The sequence below is a fragment of the Watersipora subatra genome, chromosome 11 (genome assembly GCF_963576615.1).
Source record: "Watersipora subatra chromosome 11, tzWatSuba1.1, whole genome shotgun sequence".
NCBI classification, from domain to species: domain Eukaryota; kingdom Metazoa; phylum Bryozoa; class Gymnolaemata; order Cheilostomatida; family Watersiporidae; genus Watersipora; species Watersipora subatra.
In genome coordinates this window covers 14,629,145-14,656,319 of record NC_088718.1, presented here as the reverse complement: position 1 = coordinate 14,656,319, position 27,175 = coordinate 14,629,145, and the positions used below count along the sequence as shown (strand labels likewise).

Below are 27,175 nucleotides of genomic sequence, written 5' to 3'. Positions count from 1 at the left end.
GCAGTATAGATAGCATCACTGAGACAGATGAAACTTGGTTTGTGATATTGACAAAAATATACCCCAGAACAAAATTGTAGTAGATACGGAGCGTGTGGTTATGAATCGTAGAGAAAATAATTATAATTATATCAATCCGCGGAAAATCAGGTGCTGAAGGTAGGCGGAACTACAAAGCTGAAGTAAGGTGGCTGAGGAGTGTGTTTATTTTAATGAAGATTCAGTTATGTCACTTCTTCGTGAGCCGGCTTTAGCTAGGCTTCATCTAATAGATTTTGCAGATAAACTAGACATGGAAGTATCTACAACTTTTTAGGGGTTGAGAGAGAGAGACAAATACAGTAACTAACTTACTCTTGAAACTTTATACAACTCCGTTTGTAGAATCTGTGCCGAAAAGGGCGACAACAGCGAAATTTGCTCCACTCCCAAAGAAACTGGAGATGATACAGGCATTTGGGATAATAGAAAAGATAATCTCCCATAAAATGGTTCACACCATGTATTAGGGTTCCGCAGAAAAGTGGAAAAATTTCTGTGAACATGATTTGACAAAATCGGTTGATTTTCTCATGTGAAAATTCTATCTTCTACCTATTACTGGAAAAACTCTGAGTTAGGGGATGCAAATGATTTTAGCAAGATGCACACTAATTCTGGATATTTCCAGATCTCACCAGATCATCCCTTTCAAAAGCTCATGACATTCATGTTACGCCGGATAGTACAGCTTGTATGTATGTAAATAGGATGGATGCTCGGTTGATAAAAAAGATTTCACACTGAAAAAGATTTTATTTAACATATACGATATTAACCGTTCTAACTTTTAACTTTCATATTGGGAGAAAATACCCAGCAGTGCACAAACAATAAAGGGTTTTTGCACAGAAAAACTATTTTTATTTAACAAATCAACATTTATCATTCTAAAATTGGAACTGTTCGTTTATTTCTGTGTGTCTGACCAATTCATAATTCACATATTTGAAAGCTCGAGGCATAGCTAAAACAGATCGTTGAAAAACATTTCTTACTTTTGTGCTACACATTCATTCAAGATATAAAACAGTTTATTAGCCGTAGCAGGGAATGTAGTTGCCATTGGTTAAGTTTCTTTACCAAATGAATTTGAGTAACTTGGTTAGTCTAAATCTATTCCATCTATATATATACATCTCAGTGTGTTTGCGGTTTTGTTTGTATGTCTGTCTGTCATATGTCCAGTTATAGCAACAAAACCAAATCGTTTTGCAATAGAATTGAACTCTGAAACACCGGTTTTTTCACATAGGCGAGCTAATCACTACTCCATAAATTACTCCATTATATACTCCATCAATTTGCCATACTATTGAATAATTATGTGCATAGCTTATACGCGTATAACACCTCAAATAATACCTTTGCGCATATTATGCGTTAAGCTTTTATTTGAATGTCATGTCGCTCTAATTTTTAAAACTTCCCCCTATTATACATGTAGTTGTGCTTTATTAGTGGTGAAATTAAAATAAAAGAAGGCGTTGCATTTTTCAAGTAGCTCATCAGAATTTCGAGAAGATAAGTTTATCCCCATCACCGGCAAAGTGAATGTTGCCTATATTTTGAACTCTCTTTTGGGTAATTGGGTGGAGCCGCATTAACCCTTTTAGATGCAAGAAATCTGCTAACTTACCTCCGACTTATCAAAGATCTCTTAAATAAATATGCATTTGAAAGCGAGAATTATCTCTACCAGTGGATATCTATTGCTTGCAATTAACATATGATGATTTTATAGCCCGAGCTGCAACTTGTTGTAGCCTTCAATTGTTATTTCTTTCTAAATTTGAATGCATATTATGTTTTACAACTATATTTACCAATTTTGCATAATAACTCATTGCACTCAATGATATGTTTGCTACAGTTTGCAGAAAAAACTAGCTTTTTATGAGCAATAGAAGAATAATGACCATTGATCGATTGCAAGCCAAGTTTAGATAACCTAATGATGCTATCAAATAATATGCTATTAATCAGCAAATTTATAAGTTTTATAATAATAACCTATTGAATGCTACAAATATATAATCAAGAAACGAGTGACATAAACTGACCATATTTATAATACATGCAGAAATCAAAAATAACATTTTTGAACGAAAATATTTGCATCGTTTGCTCGGCCATTTGCGTGAGAATTATAAACTGTATTTGGAGTTATTTCATTTTATTTCAGCTGTTTATTATCTTCCACAATGTTTTCTGACCTCAACTTTTTTCTGCACTGCTGACCTTTGCGGTATTAGCACGAAAACATTTTTTTAGTAGAGCAAAACTTTTATGCGTTGCTATTTAAGTACTTTCGCAGAAATGGTGAGAACTTTTAGCCGTATGCGCTCAGCATTTTAGCCTCCACATAGTTGTGCAGATTCCATCCTAATTGTATAATTGTACACAGTTTTCCACATACGTCAAAGTATTAAGATGGTGTTAAACAAGGAACTACTATTAGCCTGATACATTTATTAATTATTTCTATGGTGTTGCATTTCAAGTTTTAACGAATAACCGTAAAGCTTTGGATTGTGGAAACAAACTTACATACGAACAGGCACAACAAAATAATTATTTGTTAATGATGTAACAGAGCCATTATTAGAACAACTTTATGGACATTTTTCTAGTGATCACTGGCTATTATGGGTTCGCAAAGAACAAAGAATATCAAAATGGTAGTCAAGTAGAAGTAGCGTTCAGTAAAAGGGTTGCGCTTCATTTTCAACCCTTCTACAGCGGCGGTCAAATAGAGGTTTTATGGTACTTGATAGATTAATGCTCGGCGTTGCCCGCTTAATAAAAGTCTGCTCAAAAAATTTATTTTTATTTAATATATAGCAACATTTACCATTTTAACTTTCAAACTTCATATCATGAGAAAAGTGTTCAACGCTAAATCAAGTCTGTTACGCTGCGATTACAATAAAATATGATTTGGTAATGATACAATCAATACGAATTGAAAAAACAACATGAAAATCCTGAATATTTAGAATTAATAATAACAAATCATGCATAAAAGCGTGTGAGTATAACAATGTGTGTGTATAAAAAAGGATACTGTTCCACCAGCGGCTATCCATCAAAACTTTGAATACAACGATACTGGTGCCTCTCGGTACTGGTACAAATGTAAAAACGATGTATCAGAGACTGTCTTTGTCTGGTACTTTGTCTGACCAAGCGGAGAGAGAATGTAGAGGCTATTCCTAATCGAGATAATATAATAGCCCGTGCAAAAAGTATTAGCCTTTACCGGTTTAGCAATCAAACTTGACGAAAAACCGGAAATAGAAGTGTAACAGCACATTTGAAATTACAATGGCACAAAAATTAAAAATTAGGTAGTGATAGTAAAAAAATATTGTTTAAACAATTTCAAAAAATAACAAATGCAAAAAGGTACTATTATCTAACAATCAAAAGTGCACATTTAGCGTTTGCATGTGGTATACGGTATATGGTAAGAGCGATAGAATGCCATGGATTGTATAGCTCAGTGGTTGAAAGCGGGGTTTGACACTTGCGGTTGCAATCTCTGTGAGTGCAAAACGAGCATGTAGCCAGCTTTTCATTCTATAATTTTAATAGTTAAAACTGGACAAACCGAACTAGACACAGACACAAAAACTGTGAGATTTATATATATGGACATACATATGTATATACTAGCGGAATTCCTGGTGTTGCATGGGTATCAAAAAGAGATTATAAAACAGCTGCAGGTAGTGTATTTGGATTCGATGGTGAGCCGATAGACAGACTCGCAGCCGAGCCGATAAACAGACCCGATGGCGAGCCAATAGACAGGCTCAAGAGCGAGCCGATTAACAGACTCGATGGTAAACCAACAAACAAACTCGACGGTGAGCCGATAAACTGACTCGTAGGTGCCTTCTCCCAACTTTTACATTCTGGTAAGCAGATTGCAGTAATTCTTGACGTTTGCTCAAAAGCACTCATAGTGATAGTGAATGCAGCAATGATACGCTGGCTAATATCACAAGGCTAAAGTCAGAAAGAGTGACAAAACTTTATACACTATTTTCCCTTTGAAAATCAAGCAGATTTGTCATTGAAGAATGCAGTATCTTTATTGATACTATTATACTCACAGCGCAAAACAGCAACACACCCGCAATGACAAAACTGAAATGTTATATAGCAAACCAAGGGAAGAATCCAAAGTTGATTGGCTGCACAATAATTAGGTCAACTGTTGCCGCAATAAAATATTTTGAATACCAAAAACAATAATATTTGTCACTAACTAATCGGGCAATACGAGTATTAATAATTTTCTGAGTATGTATATAGTAGCCTGCAAGTCTTAGAACAATGTGGTAATAAATGGTTAACATAAAAATTTGCTAGTACAAAGCATACATATACACTACATCGGACAGGTGTTAAGCGAGCGCCTTGTAAATGACTATTCAAATTTGACCAAACAGTGATAAATCACATAAAACATAATATATAATCAAATTTGAGTAAAAGTTACTAAAATAGATAAAGCATTTTACTACTAAATAGTTTCACGCATAGTAGGTGCACTCTTCAGGTGAATTTTACCGTATTTTTCAGCGATTTGAAGCTGCCGAGCTATAGACTTAGAGAACATGCCACCAATTTTATTACACATGTTGGCAGACTATAAATACAGGTACAAACTGATTGTCATTTCATTCGCTCTACAATCATGAAATGCGCTTGCACTTTCTGCGACTTTTCTTCTAACAAGGAACGTGACCCGCAGAGGCATGCTCATGTCTACAGACATCGATGCTTCTCCTGTGACGAAGTCTTCACTACCCAGTTTCTCCTGCAAGCACACACGCAGTCAACTCAAACCGAATCTCGAGACCACGAAAATGTTCACCCCGTCGCCCATACCATTACCGAAGACAACGTTATGCAAGGCCATGACGAGATTGACGGCCGTACTAGAGGCCAGCCCCTGACGCTTTCCCTACTCCACGGCATGAAGTGAAATCCAAAATAGTTCGTCCGCCAATGTACTCTATCAGATATGACCACGACCCTCTCGGGCTACTGGACTCACCAGTAAAAATTGACTTCTGAGTGCCAGTAGTCCCATCACCTGCCTCGTTACTTTTCAAGGCCACCCTTTCCGTTTCAAGGGTTTTGCTCTGCGACGATAATGGTGGAAATTCGGTGTCATACTTATTGCCCATTTTTGTTTATTACACCGTTAGAGCAAGCTTTGATCACGTTGCGTAAGGCAAAGCGGTATTTTCACCCAGATATATTCATTCATATTACCCTGTTATATAGAAATTTCAGTAAAACAAGATATCGACAAGGAATGGAGTCAGACCACTGGATATACATACAACATGCTGTTGCTTGGAGATATCAAGACATCGACAAAAAATGGAGTGAGACTAGGAGATATATATATACAATACACACAACGGGACGTATAGATAGCGAGCCACACCAGCAACAAGACACTAGAAGGCATCTAGAGTCTAATAATTAAAAAGCAGCAACAAGCTAATTAGTAACTCCAAACTGAAAATAATCAACCACAGGAGATGAACTAATCACATATCAGAGAAACAACCATGAGAAGTTAAAACTCATTCCTCTGTCAGCTAACACCGGATATAGGCAAATTAACTTGAATATACCATTTCATTAATCTGGTGAATTACTGATGACATACCCAAATACAGTGCTCCCTCGATGACCAATTTCAGTAACGTAAAGAAAAAACCTTGAATACTTATACATCTACTCTCAGGCTAATCAAATGATTATAAAAAAGGACAATTGTAGTAGTTCATCCTCTTTGACCTTGAAGCCTTGTAGACGTGCAAGGCTGAGCTTAAGAGCAGATGGCATAAGATATATTTTATATTACTTAGCTTTTACTACTTGGGATTATCTTTGCTCTATTCTAGAATTTGCTACTCATATACTAGGTTTTGGTTTATGAGAATAAAAAATATTTCTATTACTACATTAAACATGAGAAATAGCAGTTAGACTTGCACTAAATATCTGGGTCAAGTTCTATAAATTGAACTCTCATTTCTTGACAGCCATAAGAAAACAAGGTGGCTTTCCTTTGAGTAACCAACCATAAATACTCTGCAGAGTCTGAATAAAACCAGAACACACTAGTTAAAATTGATGATGTTAGTGCGGTGTACAAGTGAGTAAATTCCTTAAATACCACACATTGAATCTATCTGAACGCCTATTGAACTATCAATCTCGGGTAGCTCAACGGTTTAGCGTGTCGTTCTGGTGAACGGAAGGATCCGAGATCAGATCCTTTGCAATTCTTGACAGACTCTTCATTCCAATACTTCAATAGCTAAAGCTGGACAAACTGAAGGACATACACACACACACACACAAACTTTGAGATTTATATATATACTAGCTGCATTACCTGTCTAAGGGAACAGATTTATGTACAGCAAGAGGTTTATTGAGAGTTGTCTTTCACATTGTAAAACAACTCCAAAAATGCAGTCTACTGAAATTGTTGCCCTGATCATACATGTAGTATGCATACACATATGCAGTCATAATGTCATGTCAATAATGTTGGGGCGAACGATAAAAATCTGCAACGTTTTACAGCTAGTCTACAATGCATCAATCTCAAACCACTCAAATTGGAGTTGTCCTATTTTTGTACAGAGAACCGATAATTAAACTGACATTGCTAGGCAAACTGAAGTTCTTCAAACTGGCTGTATGGAAAAATGTTGTATCTTCTAAGAAATTCTACAAATTATTTTGCTATCGCCAGCATTTATTGAATGGAGACTTCTACATGCTTAAAACACTAATCATGGCTCACCAGTTCTTTGCCTATAGCCTGTGTTTTGACATGCTATATACAAACAGTGCCACAGTAATGTGGTTGTGTTGATAAAATTTATATGTATCACAGCACAGACAGTATGATATCAAGGCAGATACAGCATTAGCACCTTACAATAACGCCAACATGATAGCCTTTTCATGAGATACAATGAGGAAAATGAATGCATGAAAATATATATATACTGAAAAATATGTTAGAAAATGTTGCATGTGGATAATATGTAGGTATAGCAGAACATGAAGAACATAGCATGACAAAACAATAACATAATGTTTTCACAATGTTGAATTTGTGTTTATTGTTACACTGTTCTCAGAATCTGTTTTTTTAAATCCGTTTTTTTCAACTTAAAGTAAAAGGGATGTTGATAAAATAGATGCATGTGAGTACATCTAAGTTTCATTTATTAGTTAACACTTCTGTATACTTTCTGCTAGTAATACTTTCTTTTTGTTATTATTGTAGTTCCCTATGAGCGGACCTTTGATAGAATAGAACATAAAAATGCTAACAGCTACTGAACTGTCACAATCTAATTTTCATCCAAACCAAACCTTAACCAGAAAGCATATCACAAACAATATTATTATCATTACCACCAGTATTAGTATTATCATTACCACCGCTCACCCCTTTGCATCATTTTGTTTTATTATTTTAGGTGTGTTAGGTGTGAGACTTCATCCTCGTACAGCCTGAATAGCATCTTACTGAGTATTTCCAAAAAAGGTTTTTATATATTAAAACTTATTAAAAAAATACAGTGAACATTCTGGATATAAGTGTTTTCAAACTTCATCTCACTTTTTATCCCCTAATCCACCACATCATAAAGCGGACATGATTCCTGGATGAGGCACAAACATGAGACATTTCAATGATTAACACCAGGCATTGTTAGTCAAACTCTACTAATTTATGCTGTAGCAATAGTAAGGATTACGACGCTTTTGGGATTTGTAAAAAGATATACAAACACAGCCTGGCCAGATGTCCTACTTATATCTATTGATACAGCTTGATGATAAAACTGAGCCTCTTGATGGTTTGATGCCTGCATTTGTGCCAAGAATTGTCTATATAGGTCACAGCTGATTTGATCAGGAATTATTGATTTGATATTGTTACTTACTATTACAACTGATCTGTTTCAAAAGTCACATGATGAAATGCAGAGGTGTAAGTGAGTGGTGGCATGTAAATATTCTGCACCAGTTGTATAGCAGCAGTGCTATTCATCACTGCAAATAAATCTTTATTAGATCAGCCAAGCCAAAGGTGTCTTTATAGCTTACCACCCAGAGTGAGAGTATAAGTTCACTCCATTCAATGGTACACACAAAAACTGAGTTAATTTTTGTTTTTGGCGTTGAGAAAAAAGATGATCAGATTCCAAAATTTACATAATCTGCAGCGACATTGCATTTTTCTATAAACGACTGCTCAATCATGAACTGAAGCTTGGAAGACAGAGTACCAAATATCAACAAAGCTACTTCCTTGTTTTGATCAGTTTTGATAGTTTCACAGAGTCCCGTGACTAAACAATTAACAGATGCTCCAGCTTCAGATTAAAAAAAGGTAAAAAACTAATTAGACAAGACTATAATTACATGTACTTTCTAAATATCCATATCTGTCATGAATTGACGGAAGGCAACAACAAACCTCTTTTTAAATTCATATCTTCAAAAAGAGGATCCAGTAACAGTCAAAACCTTGCACGACAACACTGGCAAACCATCTGATAATATAGCCAACACTTTTGCTGACACATTTTCCTTCATTTTTACAGTTGATAATAGTGCTTATTCCATTCTCCAAACAAATGAAACTGTAGCAAACTCCACCAAACAAAAGACCAAGGCAATAACTGTTTCTAACGATGGTGTCTTAAAACGCTTAAAAAAACTTAACCCTTCTAAGACTGCTGGCCCAGATGAACCGAGCACCTCATTGCTGAAACACCTAGCCCCTATATTGTACCCACTTTTACCAAGATAATACAATACTCTTTATACAACCATACTGTCCCAAAGGATTGGAAAACGGCTACTGTCATACCCATTTTTACAAATAAAGGTGGCAGGCTGCTGCCAACTAACTATCGTTCAATCTCTCTGACATGTGTACTGTCAAAAACCACAGAACGCATAGTCGCACACTCCATCCACAACTTTTTAGACTCCATTGATTTTTTCGATGACTGACAACATAGTTTTTGCTCGAGGAGAAGCTGTGAAAGTCAGCTAATCCTCACAACTCATGAACCCATTGAATCATTTGATACTGGAATCCAAACTGATGCAATTATCCTTGATTTTTCTCAGGCCTTTGACAAAGTGTCCCACAGCAAACTTTTATTCAAACTTACCCAAACTAATCTAGAGAGAACAATTATTGCCTGGGTCAAGGATTGGTTGAAGGATCGCACACAGATCATTTTTATAAATGAAACTTACTCTAAACAATGTCCAGTTTTTTCTGGTGTGCCCCAAGGATCTGTTTTAAGCCCCCTCATCTTTTTGAATTTTATAAATGATATGCCAGCGGCTATCAAGACCTCTAGACTCAGACTTTTTGCTGATGGTGCTCTCTTGTATTCCCAGATTGAGTCAGCCAGCAACTGTGCAAATCTTCAAGCAGATCTTGAATTGCTGATAGACTGGGCTGACAAATGGCAGATACAATTTAAAATCACAATCTGTGAGACAACTTCTTTTTTAAGTCTCATGCGAGCCCCTTTTTCACAAATATCTTATGAAAGGCCAACAACTAACTTATGTCAATCACTTTAAAGACCTCGGAGTCATTATAGACAATAAAATTAACTTTAGCCTTCACATAGAAAAGACTATAACCAAATCCTTATCAACACTATATATGATCATGAGGTCCCTCAAAAGTCGCTCACCCAAAACAAAAACCCTTTCTTTTAAAACCATCTGCCGCCCAGTTCTTGAATATTCATCAACTGTCTGGTCTCCATTTTTATCCAAGCACATAGACTCCCTCGAGTCTGTGAACAGAAAAGCTTTTAGGTGGGTGTTTAAACATAAAAAAACGAGAGGATTTCTGACCTCATGTTTGAACAGTCATGGGCCACTCTTGCAGAGCGTCGGAGTATGGCCGACCAAAATCTAAAAAAAACAAAATATAAAATGAAGAAATTGCAATACCAAGCCATTTTTTCTCAAATGCCCAACTACACGATACACGCCACAAAAGCACTAAAGGTGCAATCAACACCAATGTTTAAAAACACTCCTTTTTTGTGCGGACCCTTAACAGCTAACCCATTTTTTTCTTTTCCACGCACCCCCACCAAAAATTTCATACATTCATTGAAAGTTCTTGCCCCCATCTAATCCCTACCCTCAACCTTAATAAGAACATTGCCCCAACCAAATTTAATAATCACAATAAAAAAAGAAAGAAGGGAAAACCCAAATTAAGAGTAATATACTCATGTTACTTAATAAAGATATCGCTGTAATGCCCGTTATGGGGCGAACGCAATTAATTGATTTGACCAACGGAAGCGTATTATATGGGAGCTTGCTCATTTCTAAACAAACAGGTCGCGCCTACTATTTTTATATAAGTTATAATAGAGAGGCCGCAACATTAACCAACAAAAATTACTCCCATTGGCAGGTGCTTTAAAGTAGATTGTTGTATTGTAATGGATTTCCGGAGTTAGCGAGTCAGTGAGATTCGATTTTGTGGCTTGCTGGCTGTGAACCCACAACTACTGGTTAGCTGCCCTGTCGCCGCAGTAGTCTGCTTTTGCCCTAAGGCTAGCTTTCTGAAGAAGTCTCGCAAAAGCTAGGACGGATTTGTTGTGTTAGGATTTAGAGAGACACTCTTGAATTGGCAGAGCTAGGAAACGTTTCTGTTTTGTTTGCGTCAAGACGTATATTTATTCACTCTTTTATTATATACTGTGTTTCGGAGATTTAATTGCTTTACGATATTTTGCTTGACTTTCCTTTACGATATTTTGTAGTAACGGTAACCCTGGTAAGCTAACGTTTATATGATATCTCTATATGGTGCTTAATAATAATTTAACTTGTATTGATCTTGATCGTGGTGTTGTTCTTTGGTTATTGCTACTGAACCTTTAACGTAGGCTCGTAAGACAACCAGATTAAATAATCACTGGGAAAAGGACCCCAATTACCGAAGTGAGAATTGTCTGCTCCTAACCAGGGTGAATTCCATTTCAGTATCATACACCAGTTGTAAGAGGAGAACATTTCCTACAAGAAACTACAAATTTTTTTTGTAAAAAAATAAAGTAAATGCAAAAAAGTGAGATGTTGAGAGCGATGTAAGAATATTCCATTAGAGATCAGTACGTCGACCGGGTTTGTTGGGAAACAAGCGTTTTTGTTTCTGGTTTTTGATGCGGGGAGGGGGGCCTGTGAAGCACTGACCTCAATGAACTAAAAACCCCGGGGTTTTAAGTTCAATGACTGACCTCTTTTACCTATATAGAGGTTGTATAGGTCAGCGCTGTGAAGCTATACGGCTCGCGAGAGGAAATCAGCGCCCCAAAAACTCTCGTGAGAGAAGTCAAGAAAGCGCGATTGTGCCGCGATATATGACATTATCACAACCAAAGCCGTATAGCTTCAGAGTCCTTGCATCAAGAACCGTAAACAACAATGCTGTTTCCAAACAAACCCGATCGACATACTGATCTCTAATGGAATATTCTTACCTCGCTCTCAACATCTCACTTTTTTGCATTTACTTTATTTTTTTACAAAAAAAATTTGTAGTTTCTTGTAGGAAATGTTGTCCTCTTACAACTGGTGTATGATACAACAATCAACTTTAAAGCACCTGCCAATGGGATTAATTTTTGTTGGTTAATGTTGCTGCCTCTCCATTATAACTTATATAAAAATAGAGCTCCCATAAACGCTTCCGCTGGCCACGAAACTCTGTGAAATCATACGGCTCTGATCAAAACAAGAAGTAGCTTTGTTGATATTTGGTACTCTGTCTTCCAAGCTTCAGTTCATGATTGAGCAGTTGTTTATAGAAAAATGCATTGTCGCTGCAGATTATGTAAATTTTGGAATCTGATCATCTTTTTTCTCAACGCCAAGAACAAAAGTTAACTCAGTTTTTGTGTGTACCATTGAATGGAGTGAACTTATACTCTCACTTAGGGTGGTAAGCTATAAAAATGCCTTTGGCTTGGCTGATCTAATAAGGATTTATTTACAGTGATGAATAGCACTGCTGCTATACAACTGGTGCAGAATTTTTACATGCCACAACTCACTTACACATCCGCATTTCATCATGTGACCTTTGAAACAGATCAGTTGTAATAGTAACAATATCAAACCAATAAATCTTGATCAAACCAAGTCAGCTGTGACCTATATAGGCAATTCTTGGCGCAAATGCAGGCATCAACTCATCAAGAGGCTCAGTTTTATCATCAAGCTGTATCAATAAATATAGTAAGTAGGACAATTGGCCAGGCTGTGTCTTTATATCTTTTTACAAATCCCAAAAGCGTCGTAATCCTCACTATTGCTAAAGCATAAATTAGTAGAGTTTGACTAACAATGTCTGGTGTTAACCATTAAAAAGACTCATGTTTGTGCCTTAACCAGGAATCATGTCCGCTTTATGATGTGGCGGATTAGGGGATAAAATGTGAGATTAAGTTTGAAAACACTTACAATGTATATCCAGAATGTTCATTGTATTCTTTCAATAAGTTTTAATGTATAAAAACCTTATTTGGAAATACTCAGTAAGATGCTATTCAGACTGTACGAGGATGAAGTCTCACATCTAACACACCTAAAATAATAAAACAAAATAATGCAAAGGGGTGAGCTTCCATGTCATATATGGGAGATGCTGGAACATTTTCTGATGTAGTAATGGTATCTTCTTGAGCCACTGGGAACTGATCATCATTCAGTGTGTCATAAGATTTACTACAATAATAACAAAAGAAAGTGTTACTAACAGAAAGTATCTAAAAGTGTTAACTAACAAATGAGACTTGAGATGTACTCACATGCATCTTATCAACAATAATGAAAAGTAATTCCTAAAACTGATCAATAAAATTGATTGAATGATAAAAGATTTAAGGAGATCGGTTTTTAGATTTATAATATTTTACACCTATGTTCCATTCAAACATGTGGATCGGACAGCTGTGAATAAAAATGTATGGCCTGCTGACATTCTCACAGAGCTTTGGACGTGTAAACAAGAAACCAATATCATTCATAAGACATCATCATTTATAAATTCTGGTGAGTACAGTTAATTAAAAGCGCAAGTCACAGCCATAGACTATTCTATACCTATAAACATACCGGTATCATTTCTTGGAGTGAGTTTTGCCTAAAGAAATGGTACTTTCCACACAGAATGATAAACTATGTGGGGCAGGGTGGTTCTTTTTGGTTTCCTTCCCATAGGCATGTTCAGCAGCCTTCCTACGAGAACCTCCATGTTGGCTCGTTGTTGTGCCGAGTGGCCTTTTTCTTCTGGCCACTGCTGAAGGCTGCACTCCAATTTTAGTCCTGTAATTATTATGATACTTGTTCTTTTTCATGTGAAATATATTTTGCGTTATGTCTTACATGGTATAAATCTGATGATACCTCGATTAATCACAAAACTCTATCCAGAATATCTGATGAGTGTCTGACACCAGCCAAACTATTAGTCCCAAAACCGCTGGGGGGGGGGGGGGGGGGGTGGGCCTAATAGTTAGGCATGTATCAAACAGCTATCAATATTGAATACCATGTGAGGCATGCTTGTACATTAATGTATAACTGACTGACTTGTTACCTAAACTATGGTAATACTACACCCTGCCAATTCACCTCTTTTGCGTAAAACTGTATCCTTCTCCTAAAGACAATGGTGTGTTCAGGAGAGTGATTTTCTGACTCGCTGTACGGGCCTTCCACCGTTCGATGAAGGTCTCAAAGGCCGGACCATACATAGCCGCCTCATAGTAGTTTTCGAGTTTATCCGACATGTCCTTGTGGAATGCATCAATAGCTGCTTGCCTTAAAAAAAACTCAATAATATGTACATGATGTGCATATTATAAACAGTAATATCTCCCAGTGTTATGTAATCTTGTCTTTCAACTATTGAATCATCATTGTTCACACAGAGTATGTACTTCGGCATGAATCATAAAATGTACAATCATTGGAGAAGCAGAAATCATTACTGAATAAACTGAGCAGGAGAGTAAACACACCACTGGAGTAATGAAGCAAGAAGCAGAAGGTGGTAAGTTTGTGGAACAGAGAACATAGGGCTTCTGACGTGATTTTATCAAATCAATCACCACAGTGGCAAATAATATACATCAGGTATGTTATGCCATGATGATTGCTGACATGTCATAACAGGCATGTGTGACAAAATAGCTTATAAATGAAAAACATGTATAAATATGATGATCATATGCCTTGACTCGTGGCCTACCATTTCTGGCACTGTAGTTCAGAAACCTTTGGTATCACATCCACTTCTGAATAACTGTTCTCGCTAGAATGATAAAAACAAAACAATTGTACACAAAATGTAACATATCAAGCCACCTAATGAATTTTAGTGTTTGAGTAATCATACCCACATATGACCAAACTTTATATTGTATAACACAAGTAGGTTCTAGTTGAAAAAGATTATTTATACATCGTGCTGCAAGTGGTTCGAATGAATTCTTGGTCTCAAAAAATTCCAATCTTTAGTAATAGTAAGCTTTATGGCTGACTTTTGTTAGTCATACATGACCACTCCATTTTACAAAGGAAGCGTTGATGGTTAATACTAGGCCAGTACCTTTTAACAATCTCTTCATATTCAATATGTTCTTCTACTTCTCCTTCTGTATTAATCGTTTTGTTATCTATAAAAGTATTGTGGTGGAGCGGCTCCAACCAGCCTTTCTGTGCTTTCTGACCTGTAAAATAGTTTAGGATGTTTTATGAGAGTTCACTGTGAATATTCAAACTTTACATCTAACAAGGCTAAGCAAACTAGTTGACCTCTTATCATTTTAAACAGTAATTAGTCCTATGGTATTACCTGTTGAAAGCCAAAACAAAACCTCCCTTTAGTGCTGGAGTGGCTTATAGTGGTGTTCATTTGTTCCGCGTTCAAATGCACTCTCCATCACAGCCCACAGGTGCTTACAGAGGTTTCCTGTGTTGCCATAGGTGCAGCTACACAAACCTAGGTCAGCTTGGACGAGTCTCTTGGTCTTACCTATGACAACCTCATACTGGTCACCCACCTTCTGCAAAGACCAAGTTATATATACATAAAAACCGTAAAGTCATTATTGCAGCAGAACTTACTATACTTGAGGAACGCTTAATAGGAATATCAAGAAATCCGACACAAGACATCTCCCATGTAACTCAACTTACCCTACTCTAAAATTACGTCCAATAACAGAAATTGAACTAATCCACCTCATGTACCACTTGCTACTCACATGCTTTATTATTGCTGATGAAGTTGCAGGTCGTTTCCTTCTGTGTCTCAGCTCTGTCCTGCCATGGGCAATATCAAGAAGTCCGTTTTGTGATCAGATACTCAGTCAAATGGACACAGTTAAACGCTCTAGCTCGATGAAGAACTGTGTCCTTGAGAAGTCTGAATGCTGCCTCCACAAAATTGTTGGTGTTGTTACCTTAAAGATCGAACATAGATGTTAAGTATAAAAGAAATAATTTGGCAGCACAAGCCCACATAAAATCATACAAGAGGCAATATATAATAAAGCTATAAAGCCATACAAATGGGGCTTAAATGAGTATAAACTAGACAAATGAAAGGACAATAACATTTCATGCAATTTCTTCTCATACATAATATCAATTGCAGACTCATGCCAAGCATTGAACTTTGTGGTATACACTATATGTATGACATGCAATGCAACACCACATTCAATTGACCATAGCCCATGTATACACCTAAAAAGCTAAGAAGGTGAAGAGCAGAAGCAAGGAACAGTGAACAGTGAATTGCATGCAACAAGCTTATTTTAATAGCCACCTCTTGTGAGACCGCTCTGGCGGAAGCACAAAGCCCAAAGACTTCGCCTGCCCTGTAACACGCCAAGATAATTGGCATAATTTGGATATTTTGCCAGACACGAATGGTCACTCTCATAGCTATAAATCATTAAGGAAGTTGTTAATGGCTTCAAATCATCAAATACACATTTAAAGTATGCCAGATAAATTACAAAGAATTACACCTAGCCTAACTATTAGTCATCAACCACCCCCCTGGGGTTTGGGGAATAATAGTTAGGCTAAAATTACACCAAATAAAAACTGTAACCTCTACATAACAACACCAAGGATTGGTGTTGATATTCTGCTTTTGTTATTTTCATTATCCATTACACAGGGTAATCATTGCTGCTCCATTTAGTACTTTCGCTCCAAAACATCAGTAAGTATATGAAAATTGCTTTCTGAATAATAAAAATATCAAATACATAGCATTATAAATTATACTTACATTTCCATGTATTCAGATTCACTATCGCTGTAGAGAAGCCTACGAAACAGTTCCATGCATGTGTTACGATCTCTGAAGTAGATCTTGTTGTGGCTGTTCCACAGCCATCTCCACACCGCTTGCTGTATGTGGAATGTGCAAAGCAGCACTCGAATTTCTGGAAACAGTGTTAATGGCCGCATGTTCTGCCTTTGAGTCATCAACCGTAAACAACGTTGGTCCAACTAGGCCTAAAATTGTTGAACGATGGGTGTTGATCATACCAAACAAGAAGAAGGGCAGAGATGGGTTCCTTGTCACCAAAACACTGATTGCCAAGAGAAGTTTTTATGTGATTTGTGAAATGCATTGTTCTGGGTACTACCAAGTTCACTCATTAACCACTAAGCAGAGTGGGGACTTTTTTCACCTGTCTCTCAGCCTACATTGTTTTCTCGAGTACCAACATTCAATGAATTATAGTTTCAGATGAATTATCTTTAAAAAAATAATAATGACAAACCTCTGTTATAGAAGCCAGAACTGTCAGCAAGCTGTTCGATCTGGTCTAATCCCATGGTGATGGCATCTTCACTTTCACTTGTGGTCAGAAATGCACCTGCAATAAAATTACAATATGTTTAGTTTGGGTTTTTCGATGTTCTAGCATTTCAAAACCTTCATGGCTTTTTGCAACTATAGCATGCATTGTCTTGAACAACAACATCAAATCAGGTTGTTATTAGGGAATGAAGAATTACATTGTATTTAAACTTTATTCATACCTAAAGGGACACCTCCTCCATGGCAATGGGTTAGAAGTAGAAAGAGGCGGGTCTGGTGACCATCCATTCCACCACTGGCATCTAAAAACACTATCTCTGCAGACTCTCTGCAACAGATTATGTGCCATGCATGTTATTTTCACTGCCAGTTTGAACATAAAGGCGCATTTAAATGATAAATAACAGTAAATGACACTGAATGACAATTAATAGAGGAATATAATCAGTGGTTGGGGTCACTAAATCCTATATCCTATCTAGTAAGTGCAGGCTGTACATAGACTATACCTATGTAGAGTCACAGTAATGTTTAGAAGCTGACCTTAAATTGTGTGAGCGCGCCATCAGTGGAGTTATCAGAGAAACAACCATTTGGCCGCTCTCTGTTAGACCTGTCAAAAACTTGAGATCCTCATTCTCCAATTTTGTTTGTAGAACCTCTCTCATCTCTGCGGTTGTCTTTTGAAATTCACCATATTTGATTTTTTTCAGTTTGTTATAAAGTCTAAAAAGCCAAAACATGAGAATTGCTAGCATTTTGAATGGTTATCAAATAATTTGTGGGTCAGACAATGTACGCAGAGCGTATAAACAATGTTCAACTGGCCTTTCCTTCACACAAATTATATACCTTGAGCAGAACTTGGATGATGGGATGATTGACCTGTCCGCAAGTTTGACAACATCCTCTTCAACAGTCATTTTCATTGAATGTCCATCAACAAAAAGCTGTTCTAGTGCTCTAGTGGTTTCTTCAGAGACACGATTCTTTCCATATGAAGCAGCAGGAGCTGTTTGGTGGTTGTGGGCCAAATTGAGCTTAACCACTGCTTCACTAGATCCCCTTGAAACAAAAAATATTTATTTCTATCAATTAATCTGATGAATTCAGTCCATCAGTCGCTTAACAAGTTACAAAATTCTTTTAGAGGCATAGAATCAGGGGTAACAATGTTTTATTTAATTGTTATGTTACCGATTGATTTTGATAACCGATTTTGGTTTGAAATACAGGCATTACCTCCAAATGTATAAATCCTAAAGCAATTGATAAGAGAGACTCGCTATATTCTAACTTACATGTTTCCCTTTGGCTTTAAATTTATTGTGAGCGTGGCTGGACATCCAGTGTTTTTTATGTTGGAATATTTTCTCTTCCTCTTCTGCTTATTTTTGCAGCTATGCTTGTTTTGATACTGTGTTTGATGCTGACAAACAGCTCTAAGCTGAAAAAGGTAAGTAATATATTAGATCCACAGAGTACAAACATGACAGTGTATATTATACTTGCACCAATCTAATGCCCTTGAGGTTCTTCTTTCACAACTGTATAGTCTGTCGGACTCGGGTCTTGTGCCCGTCTTGTGTCTTTCGAGTGTGGTGAGGTTAGAAAACGATTGAATCTGTTCTTGAGTCACGACCAGCGCTTCTGGTTATACATTGTAGGCTGGTGATAAACCTGGTTTAACAACACTAGAGTATTTTCATTCCTATTATACTTGTGCTAACTTACACGAAACAGGAGTCTTTCTGTAGGCTTCCTGATTTCCTTTGTGCGCCATCTGTTGTTTGCCTGAAACGAGGCCTTCCAAGCCAAGATATCGGATTTTGATTTTAGTTCCGTCACAGAGAAGACAAAGGTCGTCTTGGAGGTTATTCGGACCATCTCGTGCTTTAGAAGGTGGTAGGCAAAACCTTCAGGTAGGATATTCTAAGAACAAAAAGTATCATCAAGTACCTTCATTGGTGAACACATCACAATCATACTCAGACCATGATTGATAGCAAAGATACACTATATAGTTACTTCATCATTACTAGTTTGACCAATGTAGTGAGTAGCTGGCGGCAAATGCCCACCAGCCTCCCCCAAAACAATGTAATGGGGCAAATGAAATGCATGAATTTTGGGGGATTTTGACAAACCAGGTGTCATATTAAAGCGAAGTACGTTCTAAAAGATGAGCTCATTTATGCAGCGCCGCATGTAATTTGGACAGAGTAGGCTTGACTTAAAAGACTGATTCATAATAGAATATGCTTGGCAGGCATATGATAATTATTCTGTGAAGCAATTGTATGAGAAAAGGTTTTCTTTGACTTGTCTTTGGTGTTGTGTCCATAGAGTTATGCTGCTCTTTATGCTTAACGACTATGCTATTCTTTTAACGGAAGTTACGTGATATCAATGATATACAGCCCCAAAGGATAGCCGACGGCGCTCATATGGGCGGGGTTTAATGATGAAGCTCTTTTGGGATTAACCCGAACACGGCACCCGAACAAACAAATATGCTGAATAAAGCACCTCGTAAATTTACGAATATTATGAACTATAGCGGTTGTTTTACTTATCTGTTGAATTCATTTTTTTGTCAAATAAATATAGTATCCCAATATTGTCACCGTTATGATCAGTCAGTTGCCATTCACAAGCATTCGTGATATTAATAGTCACAATCGTAAAATAGCTCAAATTCGGTTTTGCATTAGATTTTGAGTATGAAAACTACACTGCACAGCTTTGCCTGCTGTCCCATCTTATTGGCAAGGTAAAACAATGTGAAACCGATGAAAGACTTTGTCATTTTATATTAGGAGTGGCAAAATATTAATCAAAAACTAGAAAAAAAATGCCATTGTTCGGGTAATTATATTCAACTTTAGGCATATACTACGATCTTTACTAATTTTAAAATTACTAAAAGTAGGTAATTTGAAATGTTTTATTTTGATTAGATACATTATTTTGGTTAGGTATTACCCCTACATTGCAGAAATTCAATGTTTGCTATTGTGACCCGCGGGGTCTACTGGCTGAATAAGCTAATGAAACGATAACAGCGATTCGTGTTTTCTAAAACCTAACAAGGCAACGCGACCGCCCCGCGAGAGTTGTGTTTGCTTTGAAACCCAGGCTAGCACAATCCTAATAGAGCTCCATAATTAAACCCCGCCCATATGATAGCCGTCGGCTATCCTTTTGGGCTGTATATCATTGGTGATATATATCACTATATGTGCGAGGTTTAAGCGTCATTACTATTATCTGTTTCTTCTGTCAATAAATGCAATCGTAACCATCTGCACTTCGTGTACAGTTTAAATGCGTACCAAAACATAATATTGGCGACAAGGATGATTTAGCTTACCTTTGATTCATTTTCTGGTTATTTAACTCGTTATTATTAACCCTTTGACAGGGGAAACGACCAGAATGTCGTTTACCGGTTGCGTGGGGAAATGACATTTATGTCTATTTCGGTAGACGTTTATAAAGCTGTCGTCTAGTAACGTTAAACAAAGGATATGAACACTAGTAAGTTTTAAATATCATCAACAAGATATCAGTCGATGATTTACAATATGAAACGATTATCTGAGAGGCGTTGCTTTGTGCTAAAAGCTAAACAAATCGCGATTCCTTGGAAAAGATTAAAAGTTGGAAAAACCAGTCAACATCGGCTCGACTTTCAAAACGGTAAAATAAAAGATTATTTTATCCTGCGATCGTTAGTGATTTTTTGTCTGATCAGAATAAAATTAATTCAAATGATAAAAGTGATGTAAACTTTTTTGGACTTTTAATATACTTGGATTATGCAGAGAAAACAATCGTTATGGTGGCTCGCACGGCTACGTTATAGCGTTTGACTCTACCGAAAAAGATGCTTCCAAGCATTTCATACAGGGACAATTGCACATGGTTGTAATTTTTTTTGAATAGTAGATATGTGAATGAATGTATATGTACAAAAAATTTTGTTCATTGAACTAAATTTAAGATTTGAGCTATGCATGTTCAAAAAATATCGATTTTTTTGAATTTTCGAAAATAAATTACACGAGTCTCGGTTGTTTTTGGGGGGCTTATACCTTGTCAAAGGGTTAACTGTGATGGCTGGACTACCTATTCCCACGTTTGATGACGGCACCGAGGTTGACTCGTTTTTAGAAAGATTGGAATGCTACTTTGCTGTGTCTAGTACCGAGAATGCAAAGAAGGTACCTATCTTGTTAATGGGACTTAGTGCTGGTCAGTATCAGACTTTGAGAGACTTGGTTTTGCCTGCAGTGCCACAATCTGTTGGTTATGACGATTTAAAGCTTGGCTTACAATCACACTTTGGTGAGCCTAGAAACATGAGGCTGGAGCATACGCGGTTTCGCTCAATTACACGTCAGAGTGGTGAGTCATTTACAGATTTCCAGATTCGAGTCAGAAAAGGAGCTAGATACTGTAACTTCGGAGATAGACTTGATGAAAATTTGCTAGAGCAATTTATCTCTGGAGTTAATCATTCAGGATTATCGAAAAAACTCATTGAAGATATTAGAATCACGACGTTAGCTGGAGCTATGGAAGTTGCTGGTACAGTTCAGTTACTTGATGGCGATTCTCAAGCTATAGCTGCCACTACTCCTAATGTCGTCGCTCGTGTTGCTCATAAAGGAGGTGCAATATCTAACTATAACACTTTTTCGGCTAGTAACACTAGAAAAGGACAGAAGACTTCAAAGACCGTTACATGTTTCCGATGTTAAAGCCTCGCCATGTAGCTAGTGAGAATTCCTGTCCTGCAAGGAGTAAAATTTGTAACCAATGGAAGAAGGAGGGACATTTTGCAGGCTCGAGGTTCTGTCGTAAAGCGAAGAACAAGAAATCTACAACGGTGAACGCTATTGCTGACGATAACGCTGCTACACCTGATGGCATTACGACTATGACTGGTTCACCTTCAGCTGTAGACAATTTTAGTCATGAGTTTACGGTAGGCCATGGGCTTACGCTTGGTAAGGGTACACCTACTTGTACTGCATCAATGGCGGGTATTTCAGTAACATTTCTTGTAAATTTGGGTGCTGTAGATAATGTACTTGATAGACAGACCTATGACATTTTACGCAATAGTGTTGTATTACAACCAACTACCAAGAAATTATTTGCTTATGGACAATGTGCACCCTTGCGTATGTTAGGGCAGTTCAATTAAAATGTCTCAGTAGATAGTAAGACTGTTAATGCTACATTTTATGTCTTTGATGGTATTGCATGCAATTTGTTGAGTGCTGCCACTGCTAGTAGTCTAGGGCTATTCTGTTTGACTAATGTTAGTAGCTTGAGTACTGAAGCCAGTTTGAAAAGTGTTGTGAAAGACAAGTACCCTGGGTGTTTTGCTGGTGTGGGCAAATTGAAAAATGTACAGGTTAAGTTGCACATTAATCCAGACTGTGAGCCAGTTGCTCAGCCAGTCAGATGTCTACCTTTCAGTTATCGAGCCAAAGTTGAAAAGGCTTTACAAAAATTACTTGAAGAGGATATTATTGAGCAGGTTCATGGTATAGGTTCTACTTGGGTAAGTCCTTTGGTTGTTGTGCCTAAAGAAAGGGATGAGGTTCGTCTGTGTGTTGACATGAGACGAGCCAACACGGCAATTGTTAGGGAACGCAATCCTGTGCCAACAACGCAGGAAATGCTAGTTGAGCTCAATGGGTCTAAAGTGTTTTCCAAGTTGAATTTGAAACAGGGTTTTTTCCAGTGTGAATTGCATCCTGCATCTCGGAATATTACTACTTTTGTAACACATATCGGTCTGTTTAGAATGAAGCGGTTAGGAATGGGAGTATCTGCTGCTCCTGAGATTTTTCAGTACACCATTCAGACAGTTTTGAATGGGCTTGAGGGAGTTTTAAATTTAACTGATGATATTGTCGTTTTTGGTCAAACTAGTGCTGAGCACAAAGTCAGATTGTTAAAAGTAATGAGTCGCTTGTCCGAGTGTGGTCTTACTTTGAACCCTGCTAAATGTGCATTTGGTGTTTCTTCGATCAAGTTTTTAGGTCATGTTATTTCGAGTGATGGTGTCTCACCTGACCCTGGTAAGATTAATTCCATTTTGTCAGCTAGACCTCCCCAAAATGTAGCTGAATTAAAAGGTTTTTTGGGACTTGTGCAATTTGTTGGTCGATATGTTCCCAATCTTGCTGTTGTTGCTTCACCTTTGTGGTCACTGACCAAGAGCTGTGTTCGTTTTGAATGGTTGCAGGTACACCAGGATTCCTTTGTAGCTATCAAAGATTTGATGACTTCGTGTGAAACCTTGGCATACTATGACAGGAATGCACCCACCACTGTGGTCGCAGATGCAAGTCCTACTGGTCTCGGTGGAGTGTTATGCCAATTTCAACAGGGAGTTTCTCGCGTTGTGGCATATGGGCATCGACGTTTGACAGATGTTGAGTCACGTTATTCTCAGATTGAGCGCGAGGCGCTTGCCTTGATTTGGTGTTGTGAGCATTTTAAAATGTACTTGTTAGGGAACAGTTTCCAGTTGGTGACTGACCATAAACCTTTAGTTGCAATTTTTAATAACCCAAGTTCCAGGCCAACCCCCCGATTGGAAAGATGGAGTCTTAGGCTTCAGGCATTTGATTTCAATCTTGTCTACCGACGAGGCTCCGAGAATATTGCTGATGCCATGTCTTGTTTGAGTGTATCAAGGGATGTCTCTGGGCCTGTCACTGATGATTCATACATCAGGGCAGTTGTAGAGACTGCTATGCCTTGTGCTCTGTCTTGGAAGGAGATGTGCGAGGCGGCTTTGACTTGTGAGGAGTCTAAGACTATTAATTCAGCACTTCAAACTGGTAATTGGCAGCAGTTTTCTTCTCCGATAAAGGCTGTTCGAAATGAGCTGAGTAGTTGTGAAGGCATGATTCTCTGCGGCGACCGTATTTTTGTTCCAGTGTCATTGCGACACAGAGTTCTTTCTTTGGCTCATGAAGGGCACCAAGGGATTGTGAAGACAAAACGGCGATTGCGTCTGAAAGTCTGGTGGGCCGGTGTTGACAAGGAGGCCGAATTGTTCTGCAGACAGTGCGTTTCTTGTCAGTTAGTTAGTAATGATGGTCCTCCTGTACCAATCACTCCCACCCAAATGCCCATTGGTCTGTAAGATATCATAATATCTCAAAGAAGAAGACCGCCGGAGTTGACCTAAATATGTCAGCTGTATAGGATAACCATTATCTCGTTATCATACCATCACAGTAACATTCCAAGAATAACACTCATTTACGCAAGCTATGCAATGCTTACGGTTTTATTTATATTGACAGTCATTGCTGACACTAACTACTATGAACAATGTCTAAAGACAAATATCTCATCCTGTCTCTGCCTTCAATATTTATTCTTGATACATTTCATCATACTTAATGATATATTTTGCGGTGAACTTTGGTGGTGCCATCGGTGTCTAAAACATACAATGTATATTTTGTCTAATGTTGTGCGCCACATATACCAAGTTGTGTTTGGCAATGTTTATACTTTGATGTCAATCATGCTGTCACAGTTTTTGTATATAAGAACGGTTTTTAGCTTTATATCAGCAGTTATTTTACAAGTGATTGCTATGTACACACTGCATCTGACTCAAATATATTATCTCGCTTAATGCTTAGAGTGAACGTCTTGTTTCACGCCGAACCCATAAGTGTGAGGATAGCACCCCTTCACAGGTCCCTGGAAGTTTTGTGCCATTGATTTATTGGGTCCTTTGCCGGATGGTCGTTCTGTGCTGGTTTTAGTCGATTATTTTAGTAGAATCTTTGAATGTTCTTTTTTAAAGAATACCAAGGGGGAGAAAGTTGTCCTTTTTTTAGAGAATGTCTTTTTACTGTATGGGTACCCGGAGTTGCTTCGCTCAGATAATGGTCCTCAATTTGTGTCAGGCAAATTTCAAGGATACTTGAAGCAGTGTGGGGTGCGATGGGTATCGACCACACCTTTGTGGCCCCAAGCCAATGGGAAAGTTGAACGTATGAACCGGACTCTTTTGAAGGTTCTCAAAGTTGCAAAGGAAGAGGGCAGAGATATTGAAAGAGCTGTACAGGAATTTTCTATGGCTTACAAGTCGACACCTCATTCAGCAACAGGAATGACACCTTTTTCTTTGATGTTTGGAAGAGAGATGAGAACAAAGTTACCTATGTACAGCGATGTTGTTCGTGGTATAGACAGTGAGGCTAGGGATTGTGATGGTCAATACAAGGAGAAAATGAAAACCTATGCCGATAGGGGCACTAGAGAGACTGAGTTTGGAGTAGGAGATAAGGTGGTTATGAGACAGGAGAGCAAGGGGAAGCTAGACACTAACTATAGACGAGAAGAGCATACAGTTGTTGGGCTTCAAGGTTCCGATATGGTTTGTGCGAGGTCGGATGGTTCTTTGGTTCGGAGAAACGCATCTTTTGCAAAGCAGCTTGCATCTCCCAGTTTTTTTGACAATAGCCCACAAGTAAATGAAAGTGTCACACAGGTGCCAACTGAGCAATCTAAGTCTAGCGTTGTTATAGAGGATGGCCTTTCCAGCCGTAGGTGTAGTTCTCGGGCTCATAAACGACCTTCAAAGTTTGCCGATTTTCAAATGTATTAGACACTCACACAGCTGGGGTACTTGTCTTGTTTTTATATTTTCTTTTACTTGGCGCATTTTATGTATTTTGCTAACATTAACTTTAGACTGCTATCAAGTAGTTGTCTTGTTTTATTGTGTGTACTCGACTAACTGATTACCTTTTGTTTTGTAATGTATTTTACTATCTAAAGTCTTGGAGGGATGTTGTGTCCATAGAGTTATGCTGCTCTTTATGCTTAACGACTATGCTATTCTTTTAACGGAAGTTACGTGATATATATCACTATATGTGCGAGGTTTAAGCGCCATGTTATAGCTTCTTTTACTGCTTTTAATTACTGAGACAATGCTATAACAACACTATATCAAACCCAGCGTAGCTATTTCAATCAATCAAGATTATTGATAAATACAATCAATGTAATAATTCCAAATACCTGTTGTAGCGTTCTTGAGTTGATCTCGATCCCAGTGCGTCCACCAGGTTGGAAATCCGGACTCCAAAAGAATACCTTTCTGTCCTCCAGATCTCCCACCTCAGGTTGGTTAGTGACGCTCTGCCTGCGTGTACCAATCCTATTGGATCTTTCTTGAAACCTGGAAGTTCTAGCCTGAGACGAAACAGTAGATAAGATGATCAATAACACTGATGAAGTCGTTTGTAGAATATTGAGATTCTAGGCTGCCCTCCGCTTTCTAACTTTAGCTAGATTACACAGTTAAGATTGACGTTGTTGCTGACATAAATCACTGTTCGTGTCTGACTGCAATTGATACCGTTAAGGCACCATTGAGTACCAATATATCACTTATTCTGACGGTTCCTTTTCCTACGAATAGTGTGAGTCAGTATCAGCAACTACCCATTGTTCAATACATATATAGAATCCGTCTTACATTCAATTCCAGCTATAACAGTTCACCCGGAGTTAAGATTGTCAGTCCCTGACATTTAACTTAATCCAAGCCGGATATCATGTATTAGTACAACCGAATGTGTTCGAGGAAATCGTCGTAGGCCACCGTAGGGGAGGAGTTTTGCGATATCTTTTCGCGGCTTTACGATATCATTTGCTAATACCTGTCCGTATAATACCGTAATATTATTTCAACATGTCTAACGTCGTATTCTTCTTCGTTGTACTTCTCGCTGGTGTAGTCGCGGTTCATGAGTATGTAAGTACTTAATTTTCCAAATCCATATACCGATGATATACATATATAAATAGTCTGCACTAGAAACCCATAAACCAAAAGTAAAATGAAATGGAAAAAAGAAATATAACAGATAGATGAGTCATACGGGTTACTCTATAAAAGTATAAAACGTCTTATTCGAGTTTTAGCTCGTAAGACTTCTTATCCATTAAAATACATTATAAAGTTATGAATATGTTAAGAACGCGTGGTTGGAGCCCCATTAAGTAATTCTAATTCTATGGTTTACAATGAATATAGTCGAGATATAATAATTAGGAAACATTGCGTTAGAACAACACGTGCTAATCTCA

At 37.6% G+C, this 27,175-nt stretch overlaps 1 pseudogene; it reads right to left on the bottom strand.

Moving 5' to 3' along the window:
• Positions 1 to 12,707: 12,707 nt before the first annotated feature.
• Positions 12,708 to 20,404, bottom strand: LOC137407842 (uncharacterized; annotated as a pseudogene).
• Between the last annotated feature and the right edge of the window lie 6,771 nt (positions 20,405 to 27,175).